The 15,276-nt window shown below is 45.5% G+C and overlaps 1 non-coding gene across 1 annotated transcript; it reads left to right on the top strand.

Annotated features, from left to right (window-relative positions):
* Positions 1–14,901: 14,901 nt before the first annotated feature.
* On the top strand, positions 14,902–14,973 carry trnae-uuc (transfer RNA glutamic acid (anticodon UUC)). The gene has a single exon. It is a non-coding gene; the product is annotated as a tRNA-Glu (tRNA).
* Positions 14,974–15,276: the final 303 nt, after the last annotated feature.

Here is a 15,276-nt window from a genome sequence, read left to right as displayed (position 1 = left end):
CTTAACTTGGCTATCACCCAGTTGATGGCTGAATTTAACTGGGTTTCCACCGACAGTGCCCACCTCTGGAAGTATCCAATGGTTTGATGCAGTATTATTCTTCTAAGTACTGCTGCTGCTGTATCATTTTGGAGTTGAATTTTGGTGGCGTTTCCTCAATTTCAAATCTGTGGTGTGACTTTTTTTTAAGACTCTAACATCACCTCACATTGCTGGAGACCTCAGGTCAGTAGTTTACCTTCTTATCCTTGAGGGTTAGCTGTCTGTTTGAAACAGCCTGCCCTGCATTAACCCCTCTATGTCAGGGCTTTCCTTCTACAGGCAGAATTAATTGTCGTTTTATCACACCATTGTAAAATAACATTATCTTACCTGTCCCAAGAAACAACTTATTGTGTTGCCTCCTTCTTCCCAGGGATGGTTAACAAGCCATTTATCGTATTGAATCTGCTCTGCCATTCAATCATGGCTGATGTGTTTCTTAACCCCATTCTCCCTGTAACCTTTGAACCCCTTGATACTCAAGAATGAGTGAATGGTGGAGCAGACTCAATGGGCTGAATGGCCTAATTTCACTTCCTGTGGTGTCACAGTTTCTCGTCAGCCCTTTCGTTTCTTGTTCCAGAAAGTGTTATTGTTGACTCGTGATGTTTGGGAAGCTCTGGTGTTTACAGGTGCACACCACGCTCCTCTCTGCCTCCTCCTCAGCCTTCAAGTAAAGGGAAGACCTTTTAGAACAGAAATAAGGAGAACTTCAGACAGAGAGTGGTAATCTATGGAATTAACTGCCCCAGAAGGCTGTGGAGGCCAGATCATTGAATATATTTAAGATGGGGATAACTAGGTTCTTGAGTATCAAGAGGATCAAAGGTTATGGGGAGAATGGGGTTGAGAAACTTATCAGCCATGATTGAATGGTGGAGCAGACTCGATGGGCTGAATGGCATAATTTCTGCTCCTATAGTCTTATGATATGCTGATGTGTGGAGGGGTGAGAATGGGGGAAAAGAGATAAAGAGGGGAATACAATTAAGGTGAAGTTGGATACAGATACATAGGAAATACACGAATTGTACGATAAATTTCAAACCACATAGAAGCACTGGCATACAGAGGGATCTGGCCATACAGATCTCCAAAAATGGCAATACAGGCGGGTAACGTGATCAAGAAGGCACAAAGCACGTTTGCCTTGAGTGTAAGAGTTGGCGAGGTATGTTACAGCTATTTATGCCAGTCACATTCAGAATATTGCATGCAGTTCTGGTCGCCACACTACCGGAAGGACATGGATGCTCTGGGGAGAGGGTATAGAGAAGGTTCACGAGGACATTGCCTGGCCTGGAGGTCTCATTATGAGAAGAGATGTGATAAACCTGGATTATTTTCACTGTAAAGATGGAGGCGGAGGGATGACCTCAACAAAATGATGAGACACACAGGTTGGTTGGACGGGGGCGGCATGGTGGCTCAATCATTAACACTGATGCCTCACAGCGCCAGGGAAACTGGTTCGATTTCAGTCTCAGGCGACTGGCTGTGTGCAGTTTGCACATTCTCCCTGTGTCGATATGGCTTTCCTTCGGTTTCCTCTCACAATCCAAATGTGTAGGTTAGGGTGGAGTGGCTATGTTAAATTACCCACTGCCCAGGGATTGGCAGGTTACGTTGGATTGTCCGTGCTTAAATTGCCCCACAGTGTTCAGGAATGTGAAAGTTAGGTGCATTAGTCAGGGGTAAATGTCGAGTAATAGGGGTAGGGAAATGGGTCTGTGTGGATTATTCTTTGGATGTTTGATGTTAGACCAGATAGTCTGTTAGATACTCAAGAGGCTCCCCGGGTGGAAAAGTCAACTACAAGAGGACACAAGTTCAAGGCGAGAGGGGGACAGTCTGGGGGAGAATTGAAAGGGAAGAGTTTTCACACAGTTGGATGGTAGATGCCTGGAATGCACTGCCAGTGGACGTAGTGGAAAGAGGCACCTTAGCAACACTTAAGTTGTATCTGGATAGACACATGAATGGGAGGTGAATACAGGGACAGAAACCATGCATCGGCAATAAATAGAAGGTGTAAGTTAGGATTAAGACTTGGCACAGGCTTGGGCAGGGAGGGGGTAGGGGGTAAAGTGAACTTTCAAAAAGCAGGGGATACCTGTATGCTGATGAAGGGGTGGGTGGAGGCTCAGGTGGAGCATAAACACTGACAGAGGCTAATTGGATCGACTGTGCTGGAGACTCAATGGAACAGAGACGAATGTATCTATTTCAGATCTACCTGCACTTCAGCCGCTTCTGTGGACTGTTTCTGTAGGGAAGGTGCAATCGCAGGCTCAGAGAGCATCAGCCCCCACTGGAAGTAAAGTGGGTGAGAGAGCGTCCATTCAGCATAAAGGAACCCCTTACCCCTCCCACTTCACCCACTAAACAGGGTTCATGATGTGACTCTCAGCAGCGGTAACAGCAGAATCCAACCCGAATCCCTGCGCCATCTCACTTGTGAAGTTGCTGGTGTCTCCACAAGTTGCACGACTGGGTGAAGCCCTTCCCACACACTGGACAGGTGAACGGCCGCTCCTTGGTGTGGATGCGCTGGTGTTTGCGCAGGGTGGAGGAATCGCAGAAGTCATTGCTCCACACGGGACAGGTGAACGGCTTCTCCCCAGTGTGGACGCGGAAGCTGAGCATCAGGTGATACGACTGGATGTAACCCTTCCCGCACACGGAGCAGGAAAACGGTTTCTCCCCGGTGTGCATCCGCTGGTGCGGCAGTAGGTGGTGTGACTGAGTGAAGCCCTGCCAACACACGGGGCAGATGAACGGGTTCTTGCTGGTGTGGACACACTGGTGGGCCAGGAGGTGGTGTAACTGAGTGAAGCCTTTCCTGCAGAGTGCAGGCGAACAGCCGCTGCCCGGTGTGCAAACGCCAATGAATCTCCAGCACAGATGGAGAAGGGAAACCATTCCCACACTCCCCACATTTCCACGGTTTCTCCATTGTGCAGGTGCCCTCGTCTGTCTCAGACCTTAACAATCAGTTGAAACCTCGCTCACGCTTACAGCATGTGTGTGGTGTTACTGGTGAACCCGCTGATAATTGGAACACTCTCATTCAGTCTGTAAAGCTTGTTCCAGTCACTACTCTGGTGTGTGGGTATGTGAGACTCTTAGAGTTTCCAGTCACACTGACGTTTAATACCCAACTAAGCTGACAGACCTTTGCCCCTTCAATATCCACGTCCTCGTGAATCAAGTGATTGTCAGACTTTGATATGATGTTTGGTCTGAGATTTCTGCTGCCAAATTCTTCTCTTGTAATATTCCAGTGAATTGATTGCAAAGGTCATCACAGTCAGTCCATGATAGAAAATCTGAACGTAATTCTAGTTACTGTGGAACATTCTTTTTTCTCAATCCCAAAGATCTTTGTGGAGATCTATTTGTAACTGTAAACCAACAGGGTTATGGGGCAGCCTGCATATCTCCACGAAGAGTTCACATGGACTCAAGTTGCTGAATGTACCTCTGTAGTGCAGTATTGACACTCTTACTGAAGATCTACAATATGCTGCAGTTCGATATTACAAGCCCAGAAACAACTGCAAATCAGACAAGGTCTTTTCAGAAGTTGGACCATGAAATTCTGAAGCTGCTGCTGCTCTTTCTCTCTCTCACACACAATGAAGATTGATCTTCACCCAGACTGCAACTTCCTTCCTCTGTCCAAATATTTGTGAACACATCCCTTTTTTTGAAGGATGGCATGTTTCCTGATCATCACAATTAAAGGGGTGTCTTCCCCCTGATATGCAAAGGGATAGTCAGTCAGGGGAGGGCAGGGTCACGTCTTGTGTTGTTGTGTGGAATCTGTGACAGCTGCAACAATTCATCCCAACTCCTGTACTCAGTACTTTGACTGATGAAAGCAAGCATGCCGAAAGTCTTCTTCACTGCCCTGTCTACCCATGACTCCACTTTCTAGGAGCTATGAACCTGCACCCCTACATCTCTTGGTTCGAAATACTGCATATGAAACAGATTTGGTGCTTATCTCGACTCTAATTCGGTATTTTATACTGAATGCCATGACTGATGAAGGCCAGTGTGCCAAAAGATTTCTACCTGTGACTCCATTTTCAGAGAACTGTGATCCTGTACTCCAAGATCCCTCTGTTCCACTACACTCCTTAAGGTCCTGCCATTCACCATGAAATTCCTACCTTGATTTGACTATACAAAATGTAAGACCTCACACTTATCTATATTAAACTCCATTTGCCATTAACCTTAAACCTATGCCCTCTATTTTTGGACTCCCCCACCCAAGGGAAAATACCTTGCCTATTTACACTACCCATGCCCCTCATGATTTTATAAATGTCTTTAATGTCACCCCTCAGCCTCCAAAGCTCCAGGGAAAATAGCTCCAGTCTATTCAACCTCTTCCTGTAGCTCAAACCCTCCAACCCTGGCAGCATCCTTGTAAATGTTTTATGACCCTTTCAAGTTTCACAACACCCTTCCTGTAGCAGAAAGCACAGAAATTGCATGCAGTATTGCAACAATGATGGAATCAATGTCCTCTCTGAAGAGGATTTTAAAACAATATTAAGAACAACAAGCAAATCAGGTCAGTTGGGCATGACTTTCCCATAGCAGTTTGTTTTGGTTGTCCTTCATTAACCTATGCTTTAAAATATATAAGAAAATATTTTGAGGGATGGGATTGTTGCTAGCACGTCCAACATTTGCTCCCCATCCCTCATGGCCTTTGGACTGAGCAATTGGCTTCATGCGAGAAGGCAGTTGAGAGTCAACCACATTGTAGTAGGTCTGGAGTCATGTGGTGTGAGCGTGCGCACGCGTGTGTAGGGTTGTGAGTGGTAGATTTCCCTCCCTAAAAGTACACTTTCACAACACTCTGTAATGATTGGTCAAAAACAACAGTTCTGGCAGCATCTATGAGGAGACGAGAGTGTTACTGTTTTGAGTCCGGTGGCCCTTCAAAATTAGGCTGGATTCAAAACATTAACTGTTTTCTTTCCACCGATGCTGCCAGACCTGCTGCATTTCCCCAGCAATTGTGCCTTTTGTTGCTGATCTCCAACAGCTGCAATGCATTGTCTTAGCCAATAATGGTTTCCTGGTTTCCAGTACAGAGACAAACTCTCACTTCCAGATCTTTTTATTCGTTGAAAATAAAGTCCACTAGCATCCATGATGGGATTTTAATTTTTGTTCTCAGAAGAGCGAGATCTCTGGGCTACTTAACCAGTACCACGAGATCACAATCTTCCCTTCACTGACAGTGACATTGACAATCTTGTCCTGAATATTTTTCTTTATTCATTCATGGAACGTGACACTTCGTCTCCCAAAAAATAACCAAGTGCCAATTCAGAGGGCAGTTAAGAGTCAACCACATGACTTTGGACCAAAAGTGACACATTCACCAAACTGGAAAGGACTGAAGATTTCCTTCCTTAAAAAAAAGGTTATTAGTGAACAAGATAGGTACTTATGACAATTGATAAGATCACCAAACCAGCGATAAGTTTATATTCCAGATACATAAATTGATTTCAAATTGCATCGGGGCCATAGCAGCATCAATTTGAAACTCCAGATGTTAAATCCAGTAACAATGCCCAAATGCCACCAACTCCCTACAATCTCTAGGCTTCCCAACACTGACTGGTCTGTAATTGCCAGTTGCATCCTTTTCCTCCTTACTATTTACTATTCAATTCAGCCCATTGAGTTGACTCTGCCATTTATTCAGATCACGATTATTCTGGGAAACATTACTCCATTTTGCTGCCATTTCCCCATAATCCTCAATTCGCTTACTGATTAAAAAAAACTATCTCAGCCTTGAATGCACGTAACAACCCAGGCTCAAAAGCCCTCTGGAGTATCAGGTTCCACAGATTTACTGCCCTCAGGGGAAATTCCTATCTGTCCTAAACATGCAATCTCTTTTTTGGAGGTTACTTCCTCTGGTCCCAGACTCACCCACTTTTCCACGTCGAGCCTGTCAAGTCTCCTCAGAATCTTGTACGTGACAATAAGGTTACCTCTAATTCTTCTAACTTTTAATAAGCACAGGCCCAACCTATTCAGTTCTCCTCATAAGACATTCTTTCCATCCCTGGTATCATCATGGTCAACCTTCTCTGGACTGCCTCCAATGCCAATATATCTTTCCTCAGGTAAAATGCCCTAAACTGTTCACAGTATTCAGTTGTGGCCTGACTAATGCCTTACATAGGTTCACTATGCCCTCCCTACATTTCTACTCTATTGAAAAGGCCAACCTCCCATTTGCCTCCCTATTACTCACTGAAATTGGATGAAGAGATTCGTGGACGTGATTCCAAATCCCTCTATTCTAAAGCTTTCTCCATTTAATATTCAGTTCTTCACCTCCTGACAAACTGCATTACCTCATGTTCCCATCTGCCAAGCTTTCGCTCATTTGCTTAACCTGTCTATATCCCTCTCCAGATATCTAATGTCATCCTCACCACCTGCTTTCACATCAACTGTCTCTTCTGCAAATTTAGCAATAGTACCTTCACTTTACTTATCCAAGTAATTCGAATATATATTGTAAATAATGTTGGCCCCAGCGCTGATCCCTGTGGTACACCACTAGTTACAAGTTGTCATCCTGAACATGTCCCTTACCACAACTGTGGTAGTTAGCCAATCCTCTATCCATGCTAACATACAGCCTCCCAACACCGTGGGCGCTTTGCTTACTATTTCATGAGATGTGAATATCATTGGCTGTGCCAACAACTCTTCCCAAACTGACCTTGAAAAGGTGGTGCTGAACTGCCTCTTAAATTGCTTCACAAATATGGTGTGGACTGCAACAATATTCAGGAGTGAGTTCCAGCATTTTGGTCAATAACAAAGAAACAATGCGATACATCTTGCAGTCGGAATCCTGTGTGGACACTTGTTTGTTCTTGGTGGTTGAGGTCATGACTTGGACGGTGCTTTTGAATAACCACCACTCATGCAATCAAGCCAGACTGATAGATTGTGGCCCGAGACTCTGCCATTTTGACTTCCCTCATCAATCTACATTCTTTCCAGCGAAGTTTCAGTCTCAAACCGCCACGCAATGCCATCTGTTACGGCTTAAAAGATAAGAATACACATGATTATCAACCGTATTTTGGGTTGTATAAATCTTTGCCTGCCAGAATTATTTTCCAAAAGACTTTAATTAAACTGGGTGACTGCATGAAATGGTTTGTTGGTCAGACTATAATCATCATCCTCAAAGGAGACAATGCCAGTAATACCATTGAACTCGTCTTTTTGTTTAAAAAGCACAAGTTCTTGATTTACTTTTACAACTTACTGGCATTCACACCTGCATATTCAATGTCAAACTCAGACAACATAAATGAAATTACACCATTAATTTTGTTTTACAACAATCCAACAGATTAATTAATAATACACAGTGAATACCAAGGCTGATTAATGTGAAATTAAATTTGAGTGAAAATGTAAAATCGAGATGTGAGATAACAAATGGGGGAAGGGCAGAAGGCAAGAAATGCAGCATCACAGAAGGTGCTCCTCCAGGGAGTGTATTTTACCAACGACAACTGCTCAATAGAAACAAACACTCTGACATGATCGTCTGGTTTTAATGTAAACCATACTCCCATACAGTAGGTACCATTTAAATAAGTTAAGAGATACAAGCCTTGAGCAAATCCAGCCTACAGCCGGGCCTCCCGCTTCTTGGAGCTCGGAGAGGAGTTCCCACTCATTCATTCAACAAGAGGCGGAGGGTGTCTCATGTTGAGGAGGAAGCTGTTTCCTCTCATTCAACAGAAGAGGACCTATTTACGAGAGTTTTTTTTTGTGTGGTGCAGCTGTCGTTTCCCAGAGAGCCCTGAGGCTCAGGTTCAAATCCCACTGCTCCAGTGTGTGTAATAACATTACTGCCCAAACCACGTGCCAATTGGCATAGGGATAAGAAAATTAGGGAAGTAAACACGTCAACCTGTTCAATGCTATCTCCAATCATTTCACTTCCTGTCCCATTCGTACTCCAGGGAGCCCAGCCTCGTTTAACGAATGTTCTTTTTGAGAAGTTTAATCGGGCATTTTTGCACAAGTCAAGTAAAGAAAGCCGGGATTCCTCGCAAGACTGCGCGGAAGACAACAATTGTAATTCTCGGCGGGGAAGCTGAATTATGAATTCATTAATAGCCTCGCCTAAGCGATGGCGCAGCCCACGATAATGCCTGTCTCTGTGGCGCAATTGGTTAACGCGTTCGGCAAAATACCGAAAGGTTGGTGGTTCGAATCCACCCAGTGGTGATGCTTTCGCTGTCCTTTCTTGGCTTCGAAGTTTAACGCTTTTAATGGGGTCAGGAAAATGTTCCCCAAACGGAAATCGTCTCCACAAAGGGGTTTCTGAATTGAATTCATGTCTAACGTAAGGGACTGCGGATGCTAAGAAGCCGAGACAAAAAGAGAAACTCGGCAGGTTTGACAGTACCTCTCGGAGAAAACAGAATTCTGAAATATTGTCTCTGATTCTCCTCCTGCAATTTCTAGTTTTGTTTTTAACTGAAAGTTCATTTCATCTTTTAGGATGAAACACCTAAATATCTGCAAACACCGTGTGCAGATATTTAACCCGTTCGAAACACTGTGAAGTGATTGGATTCAAACAAACTCTGCAATGATTCACTCTTTCTCAGCTCCACAGGCCTGGGAAGTGAAGCTGTCAGTGTGGTTCTGTATTCGTGGGCCGAGTGGTTCATGCGATGGACATGAAATCCGTTGCGGTTTCCCCACGCAGGTGTGAACCCTGCCGAGTACAAAATGAGAAATGTCGTCGAAAAGAAAGGGAGCTTGCTCCCCGGCTTCTTCTTTAAGATTCAAATCAGTGGAGGGGGAAAAATATTTCACTCACATTGGGACTGGTGGGAATCTGCAACCCACTGCCTGTTCGGGTGGAACAAGCAGATACCCGCAGAGCTTCTTTTCAGGCTGTGAGCAAAGTGTTTGGAAATGAGATTAGAACAGTGAGGGGCATGAAATCGTGATCGAAATGAAGCAGGCACCTGAGGACAAGGGTATTTCCTTTGCCAGTGAAAGATACTGCTTCACAAAGTTGGGCCTGTGGAAGGGAATCAGTGACGGTGATTATGTTTGGTTGTTCACCTTGTGAAGGTTCCCATTATTGCGCATGTCCGTGTTAACGTCAGAACTCTGCAGCATGGTGGCGTTCGATACGCACAGGGCCGGGGCGCAATGGATGACGCATCTGACTCCACCTACCTGTTTGAAATGCAGCTCACAGCCTCTTCACACACCCCAATTAATCTTTCTCATTGTCCTGAAGCCGGCATACGGTTTGAATTCCCGATCTGCGGGAATGAGAATCTTTTCACTGTCTCGCGTCAGTGAGTGTCCCCGAGAACATCGGAGTCAAGTCACAGCGCTGTCAGATGAGGGGAAGCTGAAATAGCCCCACACGCTGCTCACGGGCACATTTAACTTTCCCCAACTCACCGCCTCAACCACTGCGGCTCCTGGGAGTGGAAAGGAAACAATCACCAAAACGTCGTCTTAGCTTTGTGAATCTTCAGAAAATCAGCAAACGATCATCCCTTCGGATTTTCTATCCTGGGCTGACAGGATGGGTTTTGTCATTCTTGTAGGACATTGCAAGTGGATGTTTTGCAGAAAAGCACCACAATGCAATCTGATTAATCAGGACCTGGATGTTTTCGGTCTTTGAATGTAAGTGTTGTGCTCCAAAACTTTGTTGTTCACAGTTTATAATACTTATCTTCCCAGTCCACTGTATCACTTGTAGAAAATGTTTAATTTGCGTCTTGTAATCCTTTCACTGTCTGCTAATGAGGATAGCGTTTCCGTGTTTTACCTAAATTATCTTGACCTTGCATACCTCAAGCCTCAAGCTAATTTCACGAGAAAGCTTTTCCAGATCAAAAGCCAAATGTTAATGATGGCTCTGTTTCTTGTCACGTATCCAATTTCAGATCGATGTTGTTAATTCCCCTTTTATTCCTTCAGATCCAGGTTTCGCTCACAGGGCTAGAACAGAACTGTCACCAAATACATTTACCAATCTACGTTCATCCTATCGATTGTATTAGCATCATCAACACTTCTCAACAAAATAACTCGAGAGACTTTCATCACAATTTTCTGTGAACAGTTCTACATTAGCTTTGCTGAATGAACCCCAAATTTCTTGAAGTGGCTCCTTATTTTCAGCCCTGATTATTAATCTCTCTACGCATGGGAATGGATCCTTCCCACCCGGTCTATCCCTCATCAATGTGTGTAGTTCAGTTCGATCTCCCATCAGACTCCTCTGTCCTGATCAAATCCAGGGGAACAGGATACGTTGGGGCTATGGTGCGGACAGGACAAGCCCAATACTCACCTTTCCTGTTAGAACCATTCCATGAGAAATTTTACACCACAACTTTGGGCGTGTAATTGTGGCCGAACACTTGGCGTAGTGATCCTTTGGGGCGCCCCCGCCCAGGGTGGTAACCTGCTGACTATGCTTTCTTCGCTGGCGATTTTAAATGACTTCCTGTTGGTTGCATTATCGCTCAAACTTCACAAAACCCGTCTCAATAAAGTCCCGTTTTCTCATGTCTGGGAATTGATTGCCATGCAGGAAACTCGGGTTCTGAACAAACAACGTACCAGCCTCACAACGTCAGCTCTGTTTACCTTTCCACAGATGCTGCTCGACCTGTTGGCTTTCTGCAGTATTCTCTGTGTTTATTAGGTACAAGTGCTGCTTTTCATTCAAGAACTTCATTCCCTGTCCTCTGGTAACTGACTCTGGTCAGTGGCAATTGATTCTTCTGATCATTAATCTGCCCATTCCCACCGCTTCTTCTCCCATCATTACCAACAGCCCCAGGAAATCTCCAGTTAACCTTCTTTGCTCCAAAGCGAACATTCCCAACCTTGGGAATGTCTCCCCAAAATGGAAATTCCTCATCCCTGGACATGACGCAAGGCGTACAATTGGGAAGAGATTTTGACAAAATATTCTCAGTTAGGAAATGGAAAAATGTTCATGAAGCAAAACAGAAATCCCAGTCTCCAGCTTTGTGAATCTTTAGAAACTCTTTGGGAAGCGGATTGAGAGGAGAATGAAAGATGAACTGTCCGACTGAGTCGAGACAGTCCAGACACCGTCCCCTTGTTGAAGATTGCGGGAGATTGACTCTGATGTTCTCGGGACATGAACTGATCTGAGACATTGAAAGAATTGTCGTTCCTGCACATCAGGAATTCAAACCCCTTCTCGCCTCCGAGCCAATGAGAGAACTCGGGAACAGGCAAAACACGGAAAGGCTCGAAGGGCGACGGCCCCGGAATAAGAAAGCTCGTTCCTCCTGACATGGATGTGTCTCCAGCCTGTCCCCGGTGTCTCCACAATAAATCTCCCAGGCTTTATTATGGAAAAGTAAAACTGATAGACGACAACTGGAATTCGAGGCCGAAAGGCTGAATTATGAATTCACTAATAGCCTCCCCTAAGTGATGGCGCAGCCCATGTCATCGCCTGTCTCTGTGGCGCAATTGGTCAGCGCGTTCGGCTGTTAACCGAAAGGTTGGTGGATCGAGCCCATCCAGAGGCGATGCCCTTCTGGTTGCCTGTCTCTTTAACACGCCACCCTGTTCCCTGGCCAACATCTCTATCTCAGGCATGCAGCAGTGTTCCAGCAAAGCTCTGCTCCAGATGGAAGACCAGCGCCTCATTTTCCGTTGGGAATCCTCCAGTCTTCAAGATCGAGTTCAATATTATTTGGACCCGAACACCCCCATGCCCTTGATCCCTACCACACCCACACGAGGCCGTGTTATCACATCGTCTGCTGTTACACACGACTTATTGTTAGCCAGGAATAGTCTCCATGAACAGTTCGTCACCCTCCGACACAGATCGTTATTCTCTCCTTTGTCCCTCCAATGTTCTCCCTCTGAACTAGTGGCAAAGAGAGCAATGTGGATTGATATCCCTGAGCCAGCTCTTTGTCCCATCTCCAGGAACCGGGTTCTCTCCACTGGCGGATAATTAAACCACTTTGTTGTTGCGTTGACGTGAGGAGATTATATAAATATAAACTTTTCTAAATCCCCACCTTCCGTTGATTGAACTGTGAGTTCACTCTGAATCACAACACGTGTCACAGCGCAATTTGAGGCCCACATTAGCTCTGCTGGTTCTTCACAGCAAGTAAATGAGAGTGTCTATTCGTATCATTCTCTTGCCTTCTCCCTGTAAATCTCCACATTGTTACTTTGGATATGACCACCGAATGCCCTTTTCTGTTCTTGAATCTGCCTCCTTGTCACGGTCAGACAGGGACAAGAAAGTGTTCTTCCTAATGTCACTGTTACTTTTTTTTCCAAATGCCTTGAAATCTCTGCCAATTTTTTGGGAAATTGAAAGGATTCTCATTCCTGCACATGAGGCTGAATTGATTTAATTTCTAACGTAAAGGACTGTGGATGCTGAGAATCAGAGACACAAAGAGGAGCTGCTGGAGAAACTCAGCAGGTTTGGCAGTACCTGTGGGAGAAAATAGAGTTCTGAAATATTGTCTCTGATTCTCTTTCCACCGATGGTGCCTGACCTGCTGAGTTGCTCCTGCAATTTCTGTTTTTGCTTTTAACTGAAAGTTTATTTCATCTTTCGTAATGAAACAACCAGACTCGCCATGTGCAGATATGTAACCCATTCGAAACCTGTGAAGTGATTGTATTCAAACAACCCCAGCAATAACTCACTATTTCTCAGCTCCACAGGCAGAGAGACCTGGGAAATGAAGCTGTCAGTGTGGTTCTTTATTCGTGGGTCGACTGGTTAATACGATGGATTTGAGATCGATTGCGGTTTCCCCACGCAGGTGTGAACCTTGCCGACTACAGTTGAGAAATGTCGTCAAAAAGAAAGGAAGACTGTTCCCCGGTTTCTTCTTTAAGATTCAAATCAGTGGAGGGGTTGGAAATCTGCAAACCACTGCCTGTCAGGGTGGAACAAGCAGATACGCACAGAGCTACTTTTGAGTCTATGAGCCAAGTGTTTGGAAATGAGACGAGAACAGTGAGGGGCGTGAAGTCGTGATCGAAATGAAGCAGGCACCTGAGGACGAATGTGTTTTATTTGCCAGTGAAAGATACTGCTTCACCAAGTTGGGACAATGGAAGGGAAGCAGTGATGGTGATTATCTTTGGCTGTTCCTCTTGTGAATGTTCCCATTGCTGCGCATGTCCGTGTTAACGTCAGAACTCTGCAGCATGACAGCGTCAGGTACGCACAGTGCCAGGGGCGCAGTGGATGACGCATCTGACTCCACCTACCTGTTTGAAATGCAGCTCACAGCTTCTTCACACACCCCAATTAATCTTTCTTATTGTCCTGAAGCCGACATACGGTTTGAATTCCTGATCTGCAGGAACGAGACTCTTTTCACTGTCTCGCGTCAGTAAGTGTCCCTGACAACATCAGAGTCACGTCACAGCGCTGTGAGAGGAGGGGAAGCTGAAAGAGCCCCACACGCAGCTCATGGACATATTTCACTTTCTCCAACTCACCTCCCCAACCACAGTGGCTCCTGGGAGTGGAAAGGGAACAAATACCAAAACCTAGTCTCAGGTTTGTAAATCTTCAGGAAATAAGAAATCTGTTCATCCTGTTGGATCTTCCATCCTGGCCTGACAGCGTTGATTTAAATGGCTGTCCAGTCAGTGCCGATTCGTTTTGGCTGAAAAAATCTTCCTTATCTCATCCCAGCATTTCTTGCCACAGAGAACTGTGCGGCAGAGTTCATGTATATATTTCCTTGTATGGTATTTTGTAAATAACATTCGTTTGCGGGTTGTTTGTATAGGCTATTCCAGGTTCATTAGCCGCTGTTTAAGTATGTTGGTAGGTTTGTGGGCTACCATGATGCTGAGAGCGTTGAGTTGTCTGGACATCATTTCCCAGATGTCTTTTATGTAAAGTAATGTGGCTAGGGTTTCTGCACACGTTGTGTCTGCTTGTGTCAGTTTGTTGATGTGAAATCGACACACTGGGTTTATTGGGTAGGCAAAAGTGCGGATTGCAGATGCTGGAAACCAGAGTTTAGATCAGAGTGGTGCTGGAAAAGCACAGCAGGTCAGACAGCTTCCGAGGAGCAGGAAAATCGACTTTTCGGGCAAAAGCCCTTCATCAGGAATGGAAGCAGGACGCCTCCAGGGCGGAGAGATAAATTGGGGGGTGGGGGTGTGCTGGGCCGAAGGTAGCAAAGAGTACAATAGGTGAATGGGGGTGGGGATGGAGGTGAAAGGTCAGAGAGGAGGGTGGAGCGGATAGGTGGGAAGGGAGATTGACAGGTCGGACAGGTCATGAGGATAGCACTGTGCTGGAAGTTTGGAACTGAAGTAAGGTGTGGGGAGGGGAAATGAGGAAACTGGTGAAGTCTACATTAATGTTCTGGGTTTGAATTTATCCGAGGCGGAAGATGGGGCGTTCTTCCTCCAGGAATCGGGTGGGGAGGGAGCGGCGATGGAGGAGGCCCAGGACCTGCATGTCCTCGGCAGAGTGGGAGGGGGTGTTGAAATGTTGGGCCAGAGGGCGATGGGGTTGATTGTTGCGGGTGTCCTGGAGATATCCCCTCAAGCGCCGTGACTGGACTCTGCGAGGAGTCTCCAGCCTCCCCAATGTAGAGGAGACCGCACCGAGAGCAATGGATACAAGAAATGACATTGTTGGATGCACAGGTGAAAGCTTGCTGACGACCGCGGCCCAGGTTCGATTTCCGGGCAGGGAAGTAATTTTTAGGAGAGCTGACAAGTGGCATCCGAATCTCCCTGGTGGTCTAGTGGTTAGGATTTGGCGCTTTCACCGCCGCGGCCCGGGTTCTATTCCCGGTCAGGGAACCCATTTTCAGGGGTGCAGGCTACCCATTCTTCTTAAATGCGCTGTGTAATTATTTATAGTAGTTCCTGGGTGCTGCAGTGCGTCGTGGCTCGTTGAAATAGTATCCTGATTCAGATTTGTTTGTATGTGGAGGGATGATTGCTTCTGTAGCTGAGTACTTGGTTCGTGTGCGTTGTTTTCCTGTAGAGGCTGTTTTGAACTTACCATTGACTGTTTGCTCTACTGTAACATCGAGAAATGGCACTTTGTTGTTGTTCTCCTCTTTTGTGAATTTTATGTCAGCGAGGATATTGTTGATGGTG

The sequence above is a fragment of the Chiloscyllium plagiosum genome, unplaced genomic scaffold (genome assembly GCF_037043375.1).
Source record: "Chiloscyllium plagiosum isolate Xiang-an unplaced genomic scaffold, Cpla_swu_hap1 HiC_scaffold_27, whole genome shotgun sequence".
Lineage (NCBI taxonomy): Eukaryota > Metazoa > Chordata > Chondrichthyes > Orectolobiformes > Hemiscylliidae > Chiloscyllium > Chiloscyllium plagiosum.
Note: the sequence above shows the minus strand (reverse complement) of the source record. Positions and strands in the feature narration are given on the sequence as shown.